Genomic DNA, 14,092 nt, shown 5'->3' with positions numbered 1-14,092 from the left:
AGTTTTAGTATAAAATGACAGCTGAAGTATTTCCAAAACATAGTTTGACTGTCTTAATTATTTTCCATTCAACTTTGTAGTGACTTTATCGGTAGTAGTTTGCGAATTGGTAATTTTCATAACTCTTTGACTCCACAGCCAAGACTAAAATAATAGGTGTGACGCTGCACCTACTCACCAGAATGGATCACATTCAAACGCCATCATTGAACAATGGTGTCCATATCCTGGAACATTATATGAATCACCCCAGGGGAGCGAGCCCTTAGTCACCTGACCAACACCCCAACCTGACAAGTTTCTACATTAAACAGTATCTCCCTGGAGAGAGAGGGGCAGAACAGCCAGAGAACCTCTTTTCCAGTCAAAATGGTTGTGAGACAGTTCCAGCTAAGCAGGAGCCCTGCTGATAGCACCCTTTTTGGACTGCAGCAGAGAAGTTGCAAGGTGACTTTGGAACTAACCCATCTGCAAAAGTGAACCAGGATTTCCAGCACTGACTTCATATTAAGGCAAGGAGCCTGCAACACTTCATCCTTTTCAAGACAAAGAACTTTCAAGCCTGCACCATTGAAAGATTTCCTCCTGAAAAGCTTCTAAAGATTTTCTTGAAACAACAAACTCTTTTACCACAATTATTGGACTCTAACTGCATGCTACCACTCTACTCTTTATCTTTGCTTTTGTGTGTGCATGTGACTATTTTTCAGTTATTGTGTAAAATAAATATTTATCTTTCTTTTTTAACCTATGAGAAAACCTATGGTTTGTCTATTTATTTGTCCCTTAAACATATGGGACTAATACACTATTTTTAAAAACATTATCTGCAGTCAGTTAAAAGGTGAAAAATAGAGTCACCCACACCACCTCCCACCTAACACAATGTATAAAAAAACTAAAAGAATAGTTTTAGTTTTCTTGGTAGTCAGCTTTCCTATCACATTTTCAGACTTAAAAGTAATTGATCAATTCTGCTGCTGCTAACGTAGAGGTCCTTGACTTGTTTGATCAGCTGCTTGTCTGTCAACTGTGCTAATGACACTCAGTATTTATTTGACAGTAAACACACATACTGTAGGATGAGTCATTTTCTTTGAATAATAGTACAGGCCAATTTGAACTAAAAACTGAAAACTCATATTGGTCCAAATTTGGCTGTTTCTGATGTATTTGACTCCATTGAGAACATTTTGTTTCTGCAATTTAAATAAATGGCAGCATGAATATGCAGTTGGTCAAAATGTCCTTTTGCTTTTATACAGTGCACTAATTCCTTCCATCCAACATGAATACAGAGATCTGGTTTCCCATGGTCCTGTCTGCTCTCTACGATGGATATAAAAGATCCCAGTGCATTATTGCAAAGTAGAACAGGGGAGCTGTACCAATGTTCTGGACAATGTTAATCACTCAACCAACATCACTAAAACAGATTATCTGGTCATTACCATATTGATGTCTGTGGGGACTTACTGGGCTGAATTTTATGGGCCCCCTGGGGACAGGAACAGAGGCGAGGGACCCATCAAATTGCGGGGGTTGAAGTGCCTGCTGCCTTCCCAACGCCCTTTAATTGAGTCCAGGGTGGGGAAGGCTGAAGATGTCCTTCCTGTCGAGAAGCTAATTGAGGCCCTTAATTGGCCATTTAATGGTCTCTGGGCAGGATGGATGTCCTCAGCCTTCCCCGCCCCGAAGTAAATTAGAGGGTATTGGGAAGGCGACGGGCACTCCACCCCTGCCACTTAAGGGCCTCATCTCACTGCCGCTGGCATATTACCAGCAGCTGGTGGGAGCCCCGCCATGTGGGGAGGTTGCCCAGTAAAACAAGGTGGCCTCTCTGTGCGCGGGTGGGGGTGGAAGGGCCTCCTCGGTGGGCAATCTGATGGCAAAGGCTGCCTCTCCACAAACAACCCTCCCCCCTGCCCACAACGACCACCCTCACCCCCTCACCCTCCCACCCTCTGTCGCCGGGGCCTGCCCAACCGGCCCCGGCATGCCAGCCATATTTACCTAAGGTCTGGTGTTGCAGCACTAGTCCTGGTCCTGGTCGTGGTCCTCCAGTAGTGCTGGTAGTATCAACCACTCCCAATGGCGCTATTGGTGCCCCTGAGCTGCTGGCCCTCTGATTGGCTGGCAGAGGGCAAGATGCCCATCCTTAAAAGGACAGGGACCCCTACGGTGGGTTGTTAATTGGCTGCCCGCTGTGGTATTCTGCAGGGGGTCCAAAACAAGGCCGAGACAGGACCGCCCCTGCTCTCCGGCCTGTCACCAGGACCCCGCCATCCAATGAAAATTCAACCCGTTGTGTGAAAATTGGCTGCCTTGTTTTCTACATTACTACACTTCAAAAGTACTTGATTGGCTGTAAGGTGCTTTGGGATATCCTACGGCCATCCTTCTTTCTTACACACTTAGAAAATGTACTTTTGCCCTCAGTTGATCAATATCTACTAAATGTTCTGATAGAAGGTCATTGACCTAAAATGTTAACTCTGTTTCTCTCTCCACAGATGCTGCCTGACCTGCTGAGTGTTTCCAGCATTTTCTGTTTTTATTTCAGATTTCATGCATCCGTAGTATTTTGCTTTTCTACCAAATGGTTTCCCTCTGTTGCTTCCAGGATCTATTGTGACAATCACAACAAATTTTTTTTTTGCTTTTAGATAAATGTATACACTAACCCAGGAGATTATGCTTTCAGATATGTGTATGTAAGATGTACCTATGTAATACTATGCTTTTTAATGAATAATTAAACATTTATTTGATATAATTTCACTTAATCCCTCTAATCCATAAAATCTATAGTGCAATATTCAAACACTTGCCAATGAACATCAACCATTTTCTTACACAGAAACTAGGGTTCCTTAGATGATGACATGATGCATAAGCAAGCATCTGCTGAAAATACATATGACTATCCCAACTGGAAAGGTTTCCATTCAATAATGAACAGGTGGTATCTAATACCAGGAATGTCATCACAGATGTGTGTGCCAATTGCCCAAGCAGTTCCCATGACTTTTATCCTTGGCAGTTCTGAATTTAACAGGAGGATTATGGATTTTATGGTTATTGGGTACACTTTACCACAAGAATAGTAATGCAGCACAAATTTGGCATATTAAAAATGATGTTCAGATGTTTACATTTCACAGGGCTTAAATCAGAATACAGCCAAAAGTGTCAGAGCCAATAACTTCCTCAATCTGTTGTGGAACCAGAACAAAGGTGGCTGACTCTTCCTCAGCGGTTAGTTGAAGGGAAAATGAGCCCTCTCACCAGTGCTGGACAGTTTTCTCCAGATGCTGGCCAATTTTTCTACAATCCATTTTTTCTCAGCACTTCTGAGTAGGTATTTAACTTTCCAAGTACATTGTGTCATATTTACGAGGAGGCACTAAATCTTGATCACTATTTGCTAGGTTAAATAATATTTTTTGTTTATAGCATTCATGTAAAAAAATACTTTGGAATCATTGAAATATAACTTCTCTGTGCCATAAGGCACAATAACCTTTCAGCTCTTGGATCTGCGTTCAAGTTTAGTCCACATTGATGGAATATGATCAGATGTGTTTTGTGATCTCAATCTAATGGCTAGAGGATGCAAGATCATAGAACAGAACTGCTCATACTATAGCACTGATTTTTCCATAAGTAGTCTCGTTTACAGAAACCACCAGGGTAACTGGTGTGGGAAATAGAAATATATTGATGCAGTAAAATATCCTCTTCAGAGGTTGGGGTTATTACCTATCAAGGAACATAGCCTCTGTGTGCTATACATAGGGAAAAATATATTTGATTTCTCTCGATGCATTTGATTTTGTGACCATAGTTTCCCCCATAGTTGAGGAAGAGAGAAAACAGCATTATTTTGCAAACAACTTATTGACTCTGTCCTTTATAGCTCAACACACATCAATATCGTGCATTAAAATGCCATTCCAATCCTATTTATGTTTCACATAATTGGCAGGTATACATATACATTAGCACAGGTAATAAAAAGATGCACTAGTAAAATTTATCAACATATAGTGTTAGATATTGGTCTGACTGATCAGTGCATGCCCGAACTAAGGAGCCTGGGGATTGATTAAATTGGTCCTTGGGCCTTTAAAGCAGACTCGAGGTGGTCTACCAGCACTTGCCCTGCTCATCTTTGACAAATTTCTCAATGGTGTCCTTAAACAGGTCCCTAATTTACATATTCAAGGGGCCTAATGCCTGCTTTCAGAGTCAACATAGGACACCTAAAAAAAGGGCCTCATGTATTTAGCAGTGGGACAACGCTTCTCCAGATTAGGTGCAGTTTGTCCCACTGCTAAATTGATCTGCTTAGCACCTGTTTTGTGCCTGAAAAATGGGCACAATGCATACCGATTTCTTCCCAATTAATTGACATAGTGCATCATGAAACAAATAAAAATAACAACTTAAGACAGGCAGAATTTGCATTTGGTCTCTGATGGTCTTGTTTGGAACATTTTTTACATTTTTTTTCTCCTGGCTGGCTGTGGCCATTTTCTTTGCTCTAGGAAGACTCGCAGACTATTTTGCTGGCATTCAATTAGGTCAGTTCTGTATTATTAGGGTTTTCTGCACTCATTTAACCCATAAAGATAATCATAATTCAAATGTTAAAGATGCTGTGTTACCGCCACCCGGGCCGCAACTCTTCAGAGATGACAGTGTGGATCTGAGTGTCACAGAGCTCTTTGACTCTAATCTGTTATGAAAAATAATGAAACTTACAAGAGAAAACATAACAGCTGCTGATCCCACTGAAGTTGTAAGTAGAGATGATCCCAGTCACAGCTTGAAGCTACCTTAACCCGTCACCGACCGACAGCGCCAACATACCCTTATCCCGACTCACAACATCAAAACAAAATGTACTAGAAATCAAAGTATTGGTAGTCAAGTTTCAAGTGGAACAAAATGACATATTTCGTCAAATACGCTTCCTGTCAAGCAAAAATTTGTCAGTTCCTAGTGTGGAATGCCCCACCTAGTGGCTTGATAAAGAAAAGACGAAAATTGTCAGGGGTGTGATTGATAGATTGGAGTGAACTGTTGGAACTGCAGCACACGACCATTGCAGTGTAAGTGATCACTTCCCCTCCTTTGACCACTGTACTTGTAAGGCACTCTCCAGTAGGATTCTAATCTTACTGCATCATACAGAACAGTGAACTCATTAACTACGGCACAAATTTACTGGATGCATTTACAAAGCAAATGTAAATGTGTAATACAATCTAATACCATTAATATATCAGTATTGTTAAAATGATTGCATATTCATACAGAGCACAAAGTTATCTTGAATTCAGTCTAGGTGCATGTTTGTTGAATCATTGTTTAATTAAACTGGTCTATGGTCATTACTCATTATGGCAGATCAGTAATAATGAGTTAGAGGAAATAGTTCATACTATTAAGAGTTCACCAATCACCCTTCTTTGGTAACATCAAGAACATTGTAATAAAATTCATCTTCCCATCTTTTATGTTGCAGGTTCTAGTCAAAATGTGAGATAAAAATAAAAGAAATGACTGACAATGTTAAAATAAATTTATCTTGGGCCATGTTTTTCTCAGAAACTTCTTCAGAAGCAATATAAATTAACTTCCATTATTTTCAACTGATTATGTTTTTAGGAGAAGCAAATTGCCGAGAATAAGTTGACTTGTTTGAATAGACTCTGTTTTATTTGTGTGTTCATAAAAGTTGCAGGGAAAGCCTTTATTTTGCTTCATGAAAGCTACTTGTCAAGGGAACACAAGTAACCCTTTGAATGCTGAATTTCTTTTGCAGTGTGCAGCATGAAAACTAGGGTGTAAGCTTTGGAGAAAAAAGCACACTTAAATGCTTTTGAGGCAGTACAAAGCACAAATATTTGGGGTCATTTAAAATTCCGTTTCAGACCAGTCAAATTGTATCTGAATTCTATAAGGATAAGAACTTCAAATGCTGAACCCTCATATAGACTAACGTCATTTCTTATATCGAGTATGCATTATGAAAACCAGTATAGGGAATTACAATAACTATATCTAACTTTTCTTCTTATTAGGAGCATGTTCTGAATTGTTTTGAATATGAAGCAATCCTATATCACCACCGTTTATCTTTCTTCAATCTGTGCTTCATTAATGAAATTGTGCCGTTAGCTGGCTGTCGATTTGTAAGAGTTAAAAAGGACTAAAGCCATGCTTTAAATCAAACTTTGTGAAATAAAGGGTCCAGATATTAATGTGACAGTCTAGTACCAGAACTTACAGTACTGAGCCTCACCCACCCCACCACCAACACTGACCCCATCCCAACCCCCTCACCCCCCCAAACTCAGGCTCAGATGAAACATTGTAATCTCTACATGAATAAATGATGCTGACAAATTTAGACACCTAATAGGTCATTCTGTTCAGGGTGAAAGCAGAGTGCTGACTGAATTATCCTAACTCCACCCCTTCCTCTCTTTTAATCCAGTGGGATTTTTAAATTATATTATTATTGATAATGTGGGGTTTTCTTTTACTGGTGATGCAGAAGAAAATAACAAACTCAGCTTTGTTCAGCTTTACGCAGAAGCAGCTAGGAGTCTGTCCCAGAAGAGCTGTCCAGCCCTAGCAGCAGGCTGTGTATGCTATCTACCATAAGTCTACTTCTAATGGCTCCAGACAATACGTACCTCCAAAGACCTCCTATTCCCCACTCAGCATGAGTGGTTGGAGATGCGGAACTGTAATAAGCCAGTAGTTGCACAGCATCAGACAGAGAAAGAGAGAGAGAGAGAGAGAGAGACAGAGAAAGGCAGCAGCTGATTGCAGCTGGAGCATCTATTTGCCTGGGACAGTACTAATGCATGTTCATGTAGCTGCAGTGAAGACTAAGGTTGGTTTGTTAACAGAATACTAAAATAAGGCAGCAGCAGCAGCAGAGGCAGTATACTTCAGAATGAGAATGGACATCACTGAGAGGCAGGAAGCTGCTCGTGATGTGCTTATGTTTGTGTGTGAGGCACCTGGTGTAAGCCTCTGTGGGATTTGGGAAGATTCAGTCTGAACTCAAGTTCCCTTATATTCTGTTCTGCACCAACACAAGACAACATCAGCCATCTCCTGTGGAGGATGCCTAATAGGTAAGGACTAAAATAAACATTTATCTTCTTTTGATTTAAGGAGGATTTTTTTTGGCACCAGCAAGACTTTGATAGTTGTTAAATGGCCTGGATTAGTGATGGTAGAAAGTTCCAGGCAATCTGATGGTGCTTCAGCACTTTCACAGCAGGTACAAGATATATGTGTGTGTATACGTTTGTGTGTGTGTATGTATGTTTGTGGAGGAGTTGGGGGGGGGGGGGGGGGTGCGGGGGGGCTGCTGAGAAAAGCTTGTTTGTGCCACAATGCTAATGCATTGCAATGCCTGTACTAAAGAAAAGCTAGCATGACCTTTGCAGTGTTAGTACAAGAGAGTTTAACCCATGCTTTGCCAGCAAAAAGATGTTTTTTTTTTGTACTGCTCACTGAGCTCCAATCCACAGAGAACATCTTTGATGGTAAGTTTTATTGTCAGTATTATTGTTTTTTGTCCCATCAGCATTCGCATCTGATTTTTTTTTTTGCGTTTGTCTGAAACTGTAAGAAAACATGAATTTGGCATCCTGCCTCAACAAAAAGGAAATTACATTTCTGCAGTGTGTTTTCCAGCTGCTCATTCAGTGATGGTCTAATTTACTCTGTAGGATAATAGATTCAATAATTGTAAATGGTGAAGCAGGCATACACATGCATTGTTCCATTTATCTTAATGACACTGTAGCACAGAATGCAGCACAGCTGAAAAGATTGTACGCTCCTAGTGAACCAGCCTGCAGTGACCTTCAGGAAAAAAAAATGAAATGCTCTACTGGCTAAGGAAACAATTGAACTGAAATCAGTGAGGCACAGTGAAGTCCTAAATAGACTTCTAAATTAAAAGATGTTTGCAACAGCTTGGAAAATGACTCTAAATATGTCAGATCACAGATTGGCTTAATGGGGTGATGCAGCCAGGAAGGTAGTTTAAATGGAATGAGATTTTAAAAGCCACCTCGGGAGATCTCCGGTTGTATGGTGCGGAAGGCCTGTACTGTTTTTGTGGGTTTGTGGTTTAGTAATAATTAATACTCCTCTCTACAACCAGTATTTATTTAGTACTTATCACAAAACCTCAGTGAACCAGAGACTATCCCACCTTTGGTAAAAACTGACACTTCACTTCTTTAATCCAACCTCTGTTGCAAGTGCACCTCCCATGGGCTAAACATGGAATGCCATTCAAATCTGAAAGTTATTTAAACAGGTGCACAGGGCAGGAGGTGGGTAGGGAAGCAAGTCTGTGATGGGGAAAACAATCAAAAACCAAGATTGCATACATTTTAATTTTTATACTGAATTCAGATGTTTTACTAACAGTGGAATGAAAAAATGGAGGCAGAATGAAGGTGGTGAAATAATGTTGTATGAATGTGTTTTACAATCATTTGCCTGTTTTTTTCTTGTCACTTTTTTCCACAAGTTCTTCTCCCCTCTCTGTAAGGCATTGGTTCCTTGCCAGGAACTTTGGTACATTGTCCAACTGACTAATATTCATGTGTGATGTGTCTGCAGTGAGTTTTGGCAGGATATTCAACAAGAGCAGGCATCACAACTGAACCTGATCTTATTTTCACTTGATGTCCTCTCGAACCCAAGATGACCCCTGCTACCAACCAAGCTGATGCCAAATAGCATATCACAGACCAAGAGCCAAATTTAAGATCATCCTCTATTCAACTCACTGAGTGATAAGGGCCACTTCTCTGTGCATACTTTTTGAGCTCATCAGGGTGAGGGGTATTACTGCTGTGGCCAGTGTCAGCATCAAGCACTCACCAGGCCAGGTACAACAAAGCCAGATGCTGAGAGTTCCCTCCACTCTAATCCAACAACAAGCCTTAATACCAATTCCAAACAAGTACTCTATGCAGCACCAGTGTGGCATTTTTTTCATTTCCCACATCAGCCTTTTAGTGGCCTTTTCAATTGAGATTGATTTTATGTTATGAGTCAATGCCCACACAGAACTGGTTTGAGTCTCCCTAAACTAACCCACATATGATCTTTATAGCTATTGGTGGTCATGCCTTCAGCATTTAGGTCCTAACTCTGCAACTCCCTCCCTAAACCTCTCTGCCATACCATCTCTCTCTCCTTCTTTGAGACACTCCTTAAGACCTACCACTTTGACTATACTTTTGGTCACCTGTCCTAATGTCTCCTCCTTTGGCAATTTTTGTCTGAATATACTTCTGTGAACTGCCTTGGGATGTTTAACTACATTTGAGGTGCAATACAAATCCATGTTGTTGTTTACAGCCAGTGCACAAAGGAGACTTTCATGCTATGAGTCTGTGCTGGATTTGAACTTCGTTCCTCGTAATGAAAGGCCACTGTTGATCCCAATGCCTTGTCCTGTTCCCTCTGTGCATTCTGCAATCATCCTCAGATATTTGAGTTCTACCGGAAATGCAATAATTATAATCTTTCGAAAACCCCTTTTCTCCTGCTTGATAGTCTATCCAAAATCCAGTAAGTTTAAAAAGGTACAAAATGAAAACTCTTAATGGTAATATATATTTGTTCCTGGCAGAGGCACCATTTTGTAAAATTGCAATTCATGAGCCACCCCAGAATGACCTCTGACACTGCCATCTAGTGTCAGTTTCTAACATTCCTACAAAGTCAAGTTTTTTTGCAATAATTGTTACTGAAATTTTCCAGTTATTTCAATGGTGGTGCCTTAAATTGAGACAATGAGGGACTTGTGAGCACTTACTTACTGACAGTTGTGACAAGAAAATGATAATAAATTGTGTGTTCATGAAAAGTCTGTGCAAATAAGTGGCAATCCATATGTGCTGATGATGAGAAGTGGCATCAGCTGAGACAATGATATGGGATCTAGTTAAAAAAAAGTAGGTCTCCAGGAGAAAAAGTGGCAATCACTGAGAGGTGACAGTAAACAGATACTATATTTTGATCTGACTCAGCTGGTGTTTCATAGTTACAGCTAGACATACGACAAAACCTATCTCAGCTCAGCTAGTGGCCTGTGTCCATGTGTTGAATAAGATTTTGCATGGTGTGTAGAACTGTACAAATCCAACAGTGTGATGATTTGTGTCAGTGACTCCCCACACAGTGAGTTGTCGACTTTAAGCTGTGCTACTCTGCAAAGGCTTTCCTTCAGGGAGGAAATTTTAAAAAATCAGAAAGAGTGAGTCGCTCCGGCTGCTTTTACACACCTCCTAGTGGGCAGTTGTGGAGTGGCCTGGGACTGTTAACTGTCAGCTGTGCTCAGAGAGGGACAAATTGCTCCGTTCACAGGCCTTGCAAAGGGGGAAGGGAAGAAAGCAACTTTTAATGCATTCAACTGTCAACTCTAACCTTTCTCCATGTGAAATTTGACATTAATGTTCGAATATAATAAATCCCCAAAATCTCGTTTACTTTTTTGCAAAGATAATTTTATAAGAGGTATAATTTTCTCCATGTTAAATCAGGGATGTGTGCTTAAAGATAAAGAGGTGATGACTGAAAGTACAGCCTTCAATATTATACAATGAGGAGCAGAGGACCCCTCCCCCCTTACACTATCAAATTTATAGGTTGCTTCATGGTTTTGTTTCAAGTCACAAGAGGATAAGAATCTATTATATTCCAGCCAACATTGATATTTTATAGAGGTTTCAAAAGAAAGGTATTACATATAATTTTGTTTTTATGGTCTTGCAGTTCTGTAGTTGTTCTTTATATTGAAGCATTGCACAATGGAATCCATTTTACACACAATAGGTTGAATGAGAAAAAGTTCATGCCTATAACCTTACTATGTATGAAGCACAATTCGGACTGCATATATCACAATGTTACCAAGAATGTAATGTCAAGCCATTGCTGGAAAAGTGTGTGGATTTGAGCAGATTTCAGAAAATTCACTGTGGTTAAAAAATAAGTGCAAGCCTTGCATTCTCACTGCAGATCATAAACTGCGTTTTTCCAGAAAAGGCATGGAGAGACACTGTCAGCAATTTCACCCACATTGCAGTGATTTTAACTCTATGCTAATCCCAATGTAATCTGATGGTCTTGTCAAGCAAACTCAAAGTTGGTAAAAAAAAATAATCTGCTGATAATGTAAAGTTAATTAGTATCTTTAAGCTCATTTCAAATGGTTAAATCAATTACAGATAATTTTACTGGCAATAACTTTAGTTCATCGTCTTAATTTATGTGATAACTTGCAAATTCCCCAGGACATTTCATGTCAGTGCTACATCTGAACACTTGAAGCAAGCATTACTGGAATGTTGTAAAATTGCTATGGCTTTAATTTCATTCTGTTTTTTGCTATGATCAAATAGTGTTTTATAGAAGATTTGTTGCTTGTTTCATAGCAGTAAAGCCTAGAAATTTGATGATGCGGTGGTCATTTTACAAGCATATAACAAGCCTCAAAGCGTTGAATATGGTGGACAGTTGGTGCGCACATTCTGAGCCAGAAGTGCATCAATCAGCATATTGGTATAGGTATCAAAAGAGACGTCCAGGATCTGTGCCTTAAGCATCCTGACTGTTGCACTCAGGAAAACATGGTCTGTATGTGACCTAACTAGTTGTCTGCAGGCTGCCACGAGAAAGGTAAATTTTTAAAAAACTTGCCTGAAAGTGGAGCTGTGAGGTGCAGGAAAGTTCTTAATGGCTCCACATTCAAGCCACTGCTGGTCACCACTCCCCCCAGCACCCCTCCCAATTGCTGCACTGTTGAAGGTGATTGTTCCTAACACCTCACAAACTGGCATCCTTCACAATAGCAAGGGCAGGATAGGTCCCACTAAGGGTGGGAACGGAGGCAAGCAGGCACTGTAAATAGTGGCATCAGCTGGCATGCCAGTTTTCCATTGCAGTTCCCACCACTGGCGAGTTTCGTCATGTTGGGGGGAGGCCAACCCCGGAAACTCACCGGATTCAGCTATAAGGCCAATTAAGCCAGTTAAGGAGCTCATTGAGAGCTTGTAGAGGGTCAGTTTGGTGGGGGTGTGCCAGGTGCATGGAGGCGGAAACACAGTGGGAGGCAGTCATGGCTGCCCCCTGAAATTAGGTGGGCTCATAAACATGAGCACAGCTGAGAGGGGCACTCAGGCATTGGCACACAGGTGCCGTCTGGTGTACACAGGGTGTGGGGACAGTGGGCAAAAGTCCTCGGGATGTGCAGGGGGTCATCACTGTCCTGGCATCGCGGGGGCATAAGAGGAGGGTGTAAGTCTTCCGCACATTATTGGGAGTCCAGTTGAATGCAAGAGAAACAACAGCTGGAAATGGGAGACTCACTCTCAGCTTTTGGGGCTAATGGCAATGAGGAGCAGCATCCTCTGCAGGACTGGTATAGCCCTGGACATGAGGAGGGCAGAGGAGAGGAATGAGGGTCAGGAAGGGAACAGAGGTCATACTCTTAGCATAGGATCTACTGCCAAAGACGGAGCTACCTGGCTATGTCGGAGAACCAGTGACTGTCCAGGCAGATGGTCATAGTGATTTGTGCCCTTGTCGCGGAAGATATCGCACCTTGCAGCACTTCTCGCCATTCCCTGCCAGTCGCCATCAAATTCACTGTGACCTTGAACTTCCTCACCACTGGCTCCTTCCAGGAATCAGCTGCAGACCTTGGTGGCGTCTTGCAAACTGCAGCACACCAATGTATCTCATAGGTCACTGATACCTGTTTTTAAAGAACTGGACAGTGCATTCAATTCCAGACAGATGGGGCCTCACGGTCAAAAAGGGAAGTGGGTTTTTCCTCTATCACTCGATTTTCCCAGGTGCAGGGTGTAATTGATTGCACCCATGTGGCCAACAAGCCACCCAGTGACCACCCAGTGAGATTCATCAACAGGAAGGGCTTCCACTCCTTCAGCATTCAACTGATCTGCAAAGAAAAAAAGAGCTTCCTGCATGTGTGTGCACTCACTTTCCTGGCAGCTGCCATAACTTAATCATTCTCTGGCAGTCCAAGATACTGCAGCTGTTCACTCCAACCCCACAAATTCCGTGAATGGATTCTAGGGGACAAAGGATATCCCTTGAAGAGATGGCTACTCACCCCCTTACAAAACCCTGACACAGAGCCACAGATGCACTACAACTGCAGCCATTGGCTCACAAGGACCACCATTGAGCAGGCCACTGGGTTTCTGAAGATGCAGTTCTGGTGCCTGGACCAGTCGGGTGACACTCTGCGGTATACTTCTGCAAGGGTCTTGCACATTGTGGTTCTCTACTGCGCTCTCCATAACGTGGTTCTCCAGAGAGATGTGGACTTTGAAGAGCGTGAGGCCTTGGAATGACACAGCTCATCAGAAGAAGAGGAGGAGCAGGACATGGAGGCGGAAGAGAAAGAAGAAGATGCAGAACACAGAGGTGTCCCAGCTGCACGGGGAGGTGCCCAGGCTCGTCGAGGGACTTGAGGGTTTAGTTAGGATGCCATCAACGTCAGGGATCATCTGATCCAGGCATGTTTCAGCTGAGCCCTTCCAACTCAGGAGGACGGCATGGGCTGGAACTCACTTTGAGATGCCTGTGACAGCACTTCCATTGAAGATGCGGCCTGCAATAGATCAACTCTTACCACCAATGAACAAAGTCCCACTTTAAGGACCCTTGCTTTCCTTCACCACCTCTTCCCTCTTTTTCTGTCTCAACATGAAAGCAGGGAAGCTCATACATCTGCCGCCTTATGTTAATATTTATAAAGTGTTGAAAAAGTGAAGGCACATTTACAGGGAGGCAAACCCCAGTGAACCATTCAGTGCTTTGCCCGATGCAGTGGCCTCTGCTCTCTGCCACTTCTATACAGTGCTTCCCTTGTCACTTCGGATGAGGTGAAGGCAGCCTGCTCACTTTTTCCTGCTTGTGGCTGAGATGCATGTGACAGTCGTCCTTGTCTTGGAGGTGCCAGGAGGGCACCTGCAGAAGCTGCTGCGCTGGTGTCATT

At 42.0% G+C, this 14,092-nt stretch overlaps 1 long non-coding RNA gene across 1 annotated transcript in view; it reads right to left on the bottom strand.

Moving 5' to 3' along the window:
• Positions 1–4,922, bottom strand: part of LOC137352701 (uncharacterized) — a 90,984-nt gene extending 86,062 nt beyond the window's left edge. The window contains exon 1 of the long non-coding RNA XR_010969762.1: positions 4,768–4,922. This is a non-coding gene — a long non-coding RNA (uncharacterized lncRNA). The remainder of the gene's footprint in view (positions 1–4,767) is intronic.
• Positions 4,923–14,092: the final 9,170 nt, after the last annotated feature.

The sequence above is a fragment of the Heterodontus francisci genome, chromosome 3, assembly GCF_036365525.1.
Source record: "Heterodontus francisci isolate sHetFra1 chromosome 3, sHetFra1.hap1, whole genome shotgun sequence".
In the NCBI taxonomy this organism is placed as follows: Eukaryota; Metazoa; Chordata; class Chondrichthyes; order Heterodontiformes; family Heterodontidae; genus Heterodontus; species Heterodontus francisci.
Note: the sequence above shows the minus strand (reverse complement) of the source record. Positions and strands in the feature narration are given on the sequence as shown.